This window comes from Amaranthus tricolor, chromosome 13 (assembly GCF_026212465.1).
Source record: "Amaranthus tricolor cultivar Red isolate AtriRed21 chromosome 13, ASM2621246v1, whole genome shotgun sequence".
Taxonomy (NCBI): domain Eukaryota; kingdom Viridiplantae; phylum Streptophyta; class Magnoliopsida; order Caryophyllales; family Amaranthaceae; genus Amaranthus; species Amaranthus tricolor.
In genome coordinates, this window is record NC_080059.1 from 14,074,523 (window position 1) to 14,083,493 (window position 8,971).

The window sequence follows — 8,971 nt, forward strand, 5'->3', positions numbered from 1 at the left end:
CATAAACGCGGCTGGCGCATTACTTAATCCAAAAGACATCATAGTAAATTCAAAATGCCCATACCGTGTACGAAAAATTATTTTCGGTATATCTTCCTCATAAATTCTTAACTGATGCTACCTAGAACGCAAATCTATCTTAAAAAAGACACCTGCCCCTTTTAACTGATCGAACAGATCATCTATTCTCGGAAGTGGGTACTTATTTTTGATTGTGACCTTATTCAACACTTTGTAATTAATACACAACCTCAGACTTCCATCTTTCTTTTTCACAAAAAGCACGGGTGCTCCCCATGGGGATACACTAGGCCTAATATACCCTCTTTCTAACATCTCCTCTAATTAAGCCTTCAACTCTTCCATCTCCTTAGGAGCCATGCAATAGGGAACCTTTGAAATTGGTCCCGTACTTGGCAATAAGTCAATGGTGAAGTCTATACAACGCAAGGGAGGCATTCCTGGCAACTTATCAGGACAAACATCCGTAAACTCCCCTACCACTGGTATATTCTCTGCCTTTATATCTTTTTTACCTATCTCGTCTATGTTACACACAAATAACTCACATCCTTTTTGCACTAACTTTCCAAGTTTCAACGCTGATACTATATTCAACGTAGGACTCTTAGGATTCCTTCTATAACTCACGTTTTCACCATTTGGTCCTCTTAACACAACCCTCTGTACACGACACTCGATTGTAGCTTTATACTTCACCAACCAGTCCATTCCTAAGATTACTTCTAACCCTTCTATATCCAAGACGTATTGATTACTCGTAAAAACAACTTTCCCAATTCTCACATTAACATTTCTATAAAAGTATTACATGTACATAACTTGCCAGATGGCACAACTACAACATATAAAACACTTTCAGGGTTCTTTAGATTTAATTGTTCAAATTTATTTCAAGAAACAAAAGTGCAGGTGACCCAAGTATCAAACAACACCTTAACAGGCACTGAATTTATTTTAAACGTAGTTGTCACCACATCAAGAGTCTGTGTTAGTTCCTTAGCGTTAACAGAAGAAACCCTTCCTGTTGCTTGAGTTCCGAGATTCCTTCCATTTCCTTGTTGATTTTGATTTTTGTAGGTCCTTTGAAACCTGTGATCTCTATTACGTTGATATCCTGATTTCCCATTGTTTCTATTTTCAGCCTTCCATCGCCCATACCACTCTGGAAAAATCTATTCTGCCCCTATTTTGAGCATTAACTGGTCCCTTCTTGAGGTAGCATTAATATTCTCTATATCCCTTCTTATGACAGAAGTTACACTCAACCAAGTTTCCCTCACAATCTTTACCAGGATGATTCCTCTTGCACCTCTTACATATGTATCTCCTTTCCTTCCCATGTCGATCATACAGTGGTTTTAGGCCCTTTTATTCTTTCCATTGTCCCTCCTAGTTTCCAATTGCAAATTTTTGAGATCCGTGATAGATCCCGGGCTTCTTAAAATTTGCATTATTAGGAAGTTGTAGGGTTCCACTAGGTATTTCCTTCCTCTTCTCCCCTCTTGTTCTTTCTTTCTCTTTTTGAAGGATATTCGAAATTTGGGCAGCTCTTTTATACATCTGGTCCAAGGTCTCATACCTATCACTCTCGACATGTTTTTGGATCTTTTGAAGTTAGACGTAGTTTAAAGCGTTGCATCTTTTTATCCTCAGTTGGTATATCTTCTGGGCAAAACCTCATGTACTCCATAAACTTTTGGTAGTATTTGTCTACCGTTAAGTTTCCCATTTCAACACTGGCAAATTCATTTGATTTATCTTTCCTTACGCGTGGTGGATATAATTTTTCACGTAAGGGTCTTTTAAAAATCCTCCCAGCCAAAGTTTTCATTATTCCCATCCACTAGCCACTCGTGACTATACGCCCACCAATAATCAGCATCCTCAAATAGATAAAATGCTGCTTGATTCCTTCAGTTCATCTGGACATTGCACCACATCGAACAACTTATCAAACTTCCTCAACCAACCCTCCAGAGAAGTCAGTTCCACCCTTACCACTAAAATATGATGGTTTACCGTGACTTATCCTCTTGCTCATGGCAGAGACCCTTTCAGCAGAGGTCTTGGACTTAGGCGCCCTAATGTTTGAGAAGACAGTTACAAGATTTCTTAGGTTTCTATTTGAGTTGCCCCTTCCCATACGGTTTCTTGAAACTGAAGACATACTTGATTGATATGTAATGATTATAGTTTTGATTGGTTAATAAAGTTTCGTGATTATATTGATTTTCACTTCTTAATGCCTAATTATTTCTTCGTCTGTTATTGCACTTACATATAGACAAATATTTCATCAATTCATCAATACAATCACATTTCGACAAGATTTTTAAGACAATCACAATAAGAGTGACATAGAGCACAAAAAATAGCAAATATTCGAATAACTTATAACTCTTCATACTAAAATCCAAAACTTCGTGTCATATAAAAAATTGTTATCACTAGTGGAAAAAAACGTATTTGCTGCTTATCATTTGCTGCGGTTTTTGAATATACGCAGCAATAACTAGAAAACAGAATTAGAAAAAAAAAAAACCCTTAATTGCTGCGGTTTTGTGCCTCGACCGCAGCAAATACACATGTGCACCTTCAATTGCTGCGGTTTGTTTCTTGCCCGCAGCAAATATAGCTCGCAATTGCTCCGGTTCATCATTACCCGCAGCAAATAACGTTAATTGACCGCAGTTTACCACAATTCTCCTCATTATATAACGTCAATTGCTCCGGTTTTTCCAATTGACCGCATCAAATTCTCCTCATTATATAAAACCCTTCAGCTTCTTCGATACTTTCCATAATTCCATTCCAGACTTCATTACCAGTTTACCACCATTAAACGCACGCGAACATCCTTCAAACCCTTAAGCTTCTTGAAACTTTCCAGACTTCTTCAAACATCGAACATGCATCATCATCTTCTTCAAAACAGCAGTTCCATTCCAGAATTCCCTCAAACTTCTCTTGTTCATTATCAAACTTCAAACTTCGAACATTCTTCAAACTTCAAACTTCATTATCGAACATTCTTGTATTGTTCTTCAAGGTATTATTTTTTCAAGCTTAATTTAAATTCTTCATCTTCATTATGTTTTAGGGATTTAGTTTTTTTATACTAATTTTTTTCATTGTATAAGTTTCGCTGAAGAGAAGAGGATGTCATCAGTCGCAAGAAAAAGGCCGTCGCTGAAGCTTCTTCTCAACTCCGTACTCTTCCTTCATGGAAACAAGAGGTTTGCTTTTCATTTAATCCTTTTTTTATTCATTTATTTGTATTTAATCTTGATTCTTCCATTCAATTTTTTTTACCCCTTTTTTGGTTGAATTGAAGTTGATTGAAGTTGATTTTCATTGTATAATTTTTTTTACTTGATTGAAGTTGCATTGTGCTTTTTTTTTTTTTTTGAGTTTGGAACATTATTTGGTTGAATTGGATAAGTTGATTAAGATTTGATTGTCTGTTTAGTGTTGCCTAATGCATTGATTTTGTAATTAGTCTTGTAAATTCACTTTGATGAAGGCTCAAAATTGCTGGTGGGCAATGTGTGGAAACATCAAAAGTGAGGTGTTGAGTTGCATATTATGAGGTGTTATCGTGTGGAATAGTATAGTGCTGCTGCTATTTTACCTCTGAGGACTATTGAAAGTTATGGATTATAATTTATAATTAGTCTAAGCTTTGCCGTTTCAGTTGTATTTTCAATGCTTCAAAGATGAAATATCTTTCAAATGATTAATATCATGGGACTCGATTGGTTTTCACCACAAGTAGATTAAGTTTTAGATAGCTGTTTTTATTTAACGTTCTGGTGTAGTATTGGAGTAAGTGGGTTTCTTTTGCTTCTTATTGAGTCATGTTGTTGTAGCTCATTATAGGGAAAGTTGTCGAGGTTTACATTTAATTATCATAAACATGAATCTCCTTTGTGAAGAAACTTGCATTTTCCATGCAACATAGCCGAGTGCTTGTGTCATGTAGCTTTAGAAAGAATTCAATATAGTACAAGCTCATTGTTGAGCTCTTTGGCTCACAATTTGTATTCAGAACTAGAATGTAGATAGCTTGTGTTGATTTTTCAAGTTAACAATATATTTAGGGCTAGATTATGGGCTAGTTGACATTTATTTCGAATAATACATGTTACTTGGACTCGATTTTGTTCTCAGTGTATGACTACGCTTATTCGTGAAGATTTTCCATGATATTCGCTCAAAATAAAGTGTTCGATTTAGAATGTGAAATTGGTGCTTGAAGTGAAATGAGATGTTCGAGTCTTGTAGATTTCCATGTGAATTGGATTCTTTATTGCACTTCTATCTTTGTGCTTTGTTGTTCACTTGATGAGTAATATTTGAAAAAGCATGAATTTTTCCGGTTTCTTTTGTAATGCCAAAAAGGCTCCAAATGTTCCTCTTGGAGATGTTGTAATTGACTTTTTATAATAGACACAGATGATATATATATTGGTTTGGTTCTTAGCTTTTTTATTGGCTTTCTTTTCACAGATGATATACACTTGAGCTTCGTACTTGGACATCACTTGAGGCATTGATTGTCGAGAACGTTTGGGGAAAACAAAAGCAGGAAGTGAATTTCTTAAAACATGGGACACACGCATATCCATCCCTGGTTTCCGGTAAGAGTACATATTTGTCGAGTTCCTGAACTCATCAACCGTAGCACGCACATCGAACTTCTGAGCAGCTTCTCCTTGCTTTCTTCGCAAGCCCATAAAAAACACGGAATGAGCACATTGTCTGGATGGATCAATCAGATTATGCGGATATGGATGGCATTGCTGTTTACCCAGAGTATCACGTTCTATCTGTGAGTATCTGTGAGTATCTGTGAGTATCTGTGAGTATATGGATGGCACATTGTTCTGTTTATCCAGAGTATCTGTGAGTAGCACATTGTCTGGATTGTAAAGAGTTGAAAAAGCCATTTTTGTAATTAGTATAGATTTTAATTACTATATAACTTTAATGTATATTATATATATATATGTACGTACATATTATTAATATTGGATTATTATTACAAAGAGATTTTTGGTGATTATTTGTGATTATCATTTGATTTATTATTGGATTAATCATTGTTATTACAATGTATATTATTATTGGATTATTATGAGTATAAAACGAAAAAAGGAAAAAAAAAAATAGAGTTATTTGCTGCGGTCAAGGGCAAAACCGCAGCAAATAATGCCCCACTTATTTGCTGCGGTTTTGCCCTTGACCGCAGCAAATAACTCTCCTTATTTGCTGCGGTTTTTGCCCATGACCGCAGCAAATAATGCCCTTATTTGCTGCGGTTTTAAACCGCAGCATTTAAAAAAGGACATTTGCTGCTATTACAATTGCTGGGGGCCAAAACCGCAGCAAATAATGGCAAAATAACCGCAGCAAAAGACGTTTTTTCCACTAGTGTATCCTAAAGAAGAATACAAGAAAACAACTAGAGTTCGTATTTTTCTAATATCACAAAACCTTAACAAACCAAATCTTTAAAATTGTCTAACAGAATAAAAGAAAAAGGGAATAAAAGTAAATATATGTTCAAACTTCTAAATTATTAGTCTTCTTCCAAACTGTCGTTCATGTATTCTTCAGGGTCCTCTTATGGGTCCTATTATGGGTCTTCTTCAGGATCCTTCTCTAGATCCTCCTCCTCCACAGTATCCATGGGTTCATACTCTTCCTCCTCTAAATCGGATAGGATAATCAATTCTGGTGTAGGAGGCTCACCAATGACAAATTTATTATAGTAGTCATCACGAAGTCCTGTAAGTGAGGATAGAACTAACTCAGGTTCTTGTTCATGCTTAGCATTTCTAAATCCCATACCACTAGCTGTCGCCCCCTCCTGTTCCCCTTCTTGCTGATCCATTACCCCCTCTATCCCTCTCTCTGGTTCAGTCTCATAAATAACTGGTGTTGGTGCCCTCTCTTCTTCCTCCTCTCTCAAAGGTGTTTCAAATTCTCCATTATTGGACTCAGGTTGTACTATATTAATCTGATCATTTTAAGGTATAAAGGGTATTGAGTGTTCATGGGTAGTGTCAATTCAATTGGGTTCCTCTACTTCAATTATAGGGTTAGATGAATATCTAGTTAAAGCATTTACATATTCTAGTTCCTCTGTTAATACTTTAAGCATTATAAACAAAACAACAATCCTTTCCTTAAACGCATAATGACTTTCATGTTTCCTAATATGCCAGCATTTCATTTCCTCCACTTCCCTCCTAAGGGTCATATAATCAACCCACTCTTCTCCCCCACTTCATTGATGGTCTGAGTGTTCGCTATACTTTTTCCTTTGTCTATTAGCTCCTGACCATACACACACATGTATATATATATTCACATAAGAATGTAATAGCATACAGTGTATTAAAATCACATAACATATCATAAAGACTTAGATTTCCATAACAATTCTACCCATAACTCTCTACTAGGGTCTTAATTTGAACTCTACCAGTACACAGAACGTTGGCTCTGATACCAGCTGTAATGGCTCAAATAAATTCAACTAGGAAATTCTACATAAAGTCATAGTTTTCCAAGTGACATTCGAACCATTAACGGAAGTTTAAACACAAATGTTCAAGGATTCTTTCCACCCTGAATGGGTTACATTCTGATGGTAGAGACTGCGGTAATCGAACTATAGTAGCAGAAAAAAAAAAATAAAAGAAAATCTAAATGAAATCCTCATACAACTCGAGAACCCCCTTGGGCCTTTAAAAGAAAAGTAAGCAAAATATAGTCCTTAGGAAAATTAAGGTTTTACACTTTTGAAACCTACAAAGATAATTATGCGAGGTCTCAAATGCTAGGATAAGATCCTCACTCACGGTGTCCCGGCCTGTAAGCAGTCTGCTAGTCGTTAAAGACAACATCATTTCAAGTTTTCAGAAAAGAGTACCCGTCAGAGGCAGATATTCAATACGCATAACAAACACATAATAATTTACATCACAATTCATCTCCAATTCTCCAATCTCTTGCTTCAATAATAAGATTGGTAGAATACACAAGGGAGAGCTAATCCCATGGCAACTACCGACCAAGATGTTGCCCGATATCTTAACGGGTCGCCAAGGTTACAAGTATGCATACCCCCCCATGGTGGCCCTTATTAGGGACCCGCTGATGGGGACCAAATTACCTATTTCCAATCCTCCTTATTAAAAGTATCCTTTTCATAACTCGATTGGGTATCCCAAATCAATTTCTTTTTAAAAGGAGTTTTCATAATTGCTAATTTATTATTCGAGGTTCTAAGTCCTTATGCGAATTTATTCCTTAGCAACGAACATGATCCAACAACATAAATCAGACAAAGGTGATATCCAAAGTAACATGCATAATCAACCTCGCGTGTAAGTACCTTTTCCAGATAAGCATGCAAACACAACCTCGTAAACCAGGAAAACACTTTAATGACCCCTCACGAATTGAGGTCCTAATAACAAACAACACCCAAAGAGAAACACGCATTAGAGCATATTGCAAATCAATATCCAAGTGAATCACTGAACCGCAACACGCAAATAAAATTTACTATTTTATTTTGTATTTATTCAAATTATTTTCCAATTAACAAAAAATTGTTACGACACAAAATCTCAAGATTTTAACTTCAATTTATCAAATAAAATAGATACTTACAAGATCTAAAATAATATCTTAATAAATACCAAAATTTTTATTTTATTATACACATTTAATTATCCAAATTCTAGATCTAATCTTCTTACATTGTTTTTTTTTTTTAATATTTGTAAGAACAAGAATATATTTTTTTTCAAGTATTTATTATTTTTCTTTTGTTAAATCACATATAAATACTACCACAAATGTTAAATAAGAACAATATATTCATATTGTATATATTTATATACATTTTTTTCCTCTTTAAATAATAAATTAATATAAAAGTTTTTTTTTTGTAAGAATAGCACATAAGAAATCAAAATGTCAAAAAAACTTCTAGATCCATATGTCCATTTATTTTAACACCTTAGTTATTTCACACCTAAGAACAATGACCCCAAATATTGAACCTAACCCTCCAAAAAGCGCCCCAATTAACCCCCTGGTTCCTCAAAGAAATGCCCCCTCACCAAGTTTACCAACACCTAACCAACGTTTCATGAAAAGATGTTATTGATGTCAAGGGGCTGGACATATTGCAGTCGAGTGTCCAAACAAAAAGGTAATCACTATGGTAGAATACGAGAGCATTAAAGCAAAGGAGGGCGAGGTTGAAGAAATCGATTGTGGAGAAACTAAAGAGGCCAAGTGTCTTGGTCCAGAGGAAGGCCAATGCTTTATGATTCACAAGGTATTAACCGCAAGCTCTTTTACGCCTCAAGACAATCAAAGGGAGGCGATTTTCCATTCAAAGTGCACCATCGGTGACAAAGCTTGTTCCTTAATCATCGATGGAGGAAGTTGCGTGAACGTTGCATCACAAGTCCTAATCGACGAGCTCCAACTCCCGACGAACCCTCATTTTCACCCTTATGTCGTGCAATGGTTAAATAAAAGTAAGGGATTACAAGAATCACGGCGAGTATTTCTGTCCTTTAGCATTGGAAAAAGCCTTATAAAGTGGAGCTTTGGTGTGACGTCATCCCCATGGATGCGTGCCATGTCTTGTTGGGCAGGCCTTGGTTGTTCAATAGGAGAGTCATTTATGATGGCTATGCTAACACTTATTCATTCAAAAAAGATGGACACAAAATCACCCTCATTCCCAACCCCAAGTCGAGATCAAAGAAGCCTTACTCATCACTCATAATCATCAATTCTAATATGTCACGTGCTCTAAAGAAATCACTTGTAGGACATTCTATAATTCCAGAAGTTGCAAAGCCCAATATCGCACTCATCGAATCAATTCTGAGGACAAACTCCGTCGAAACAG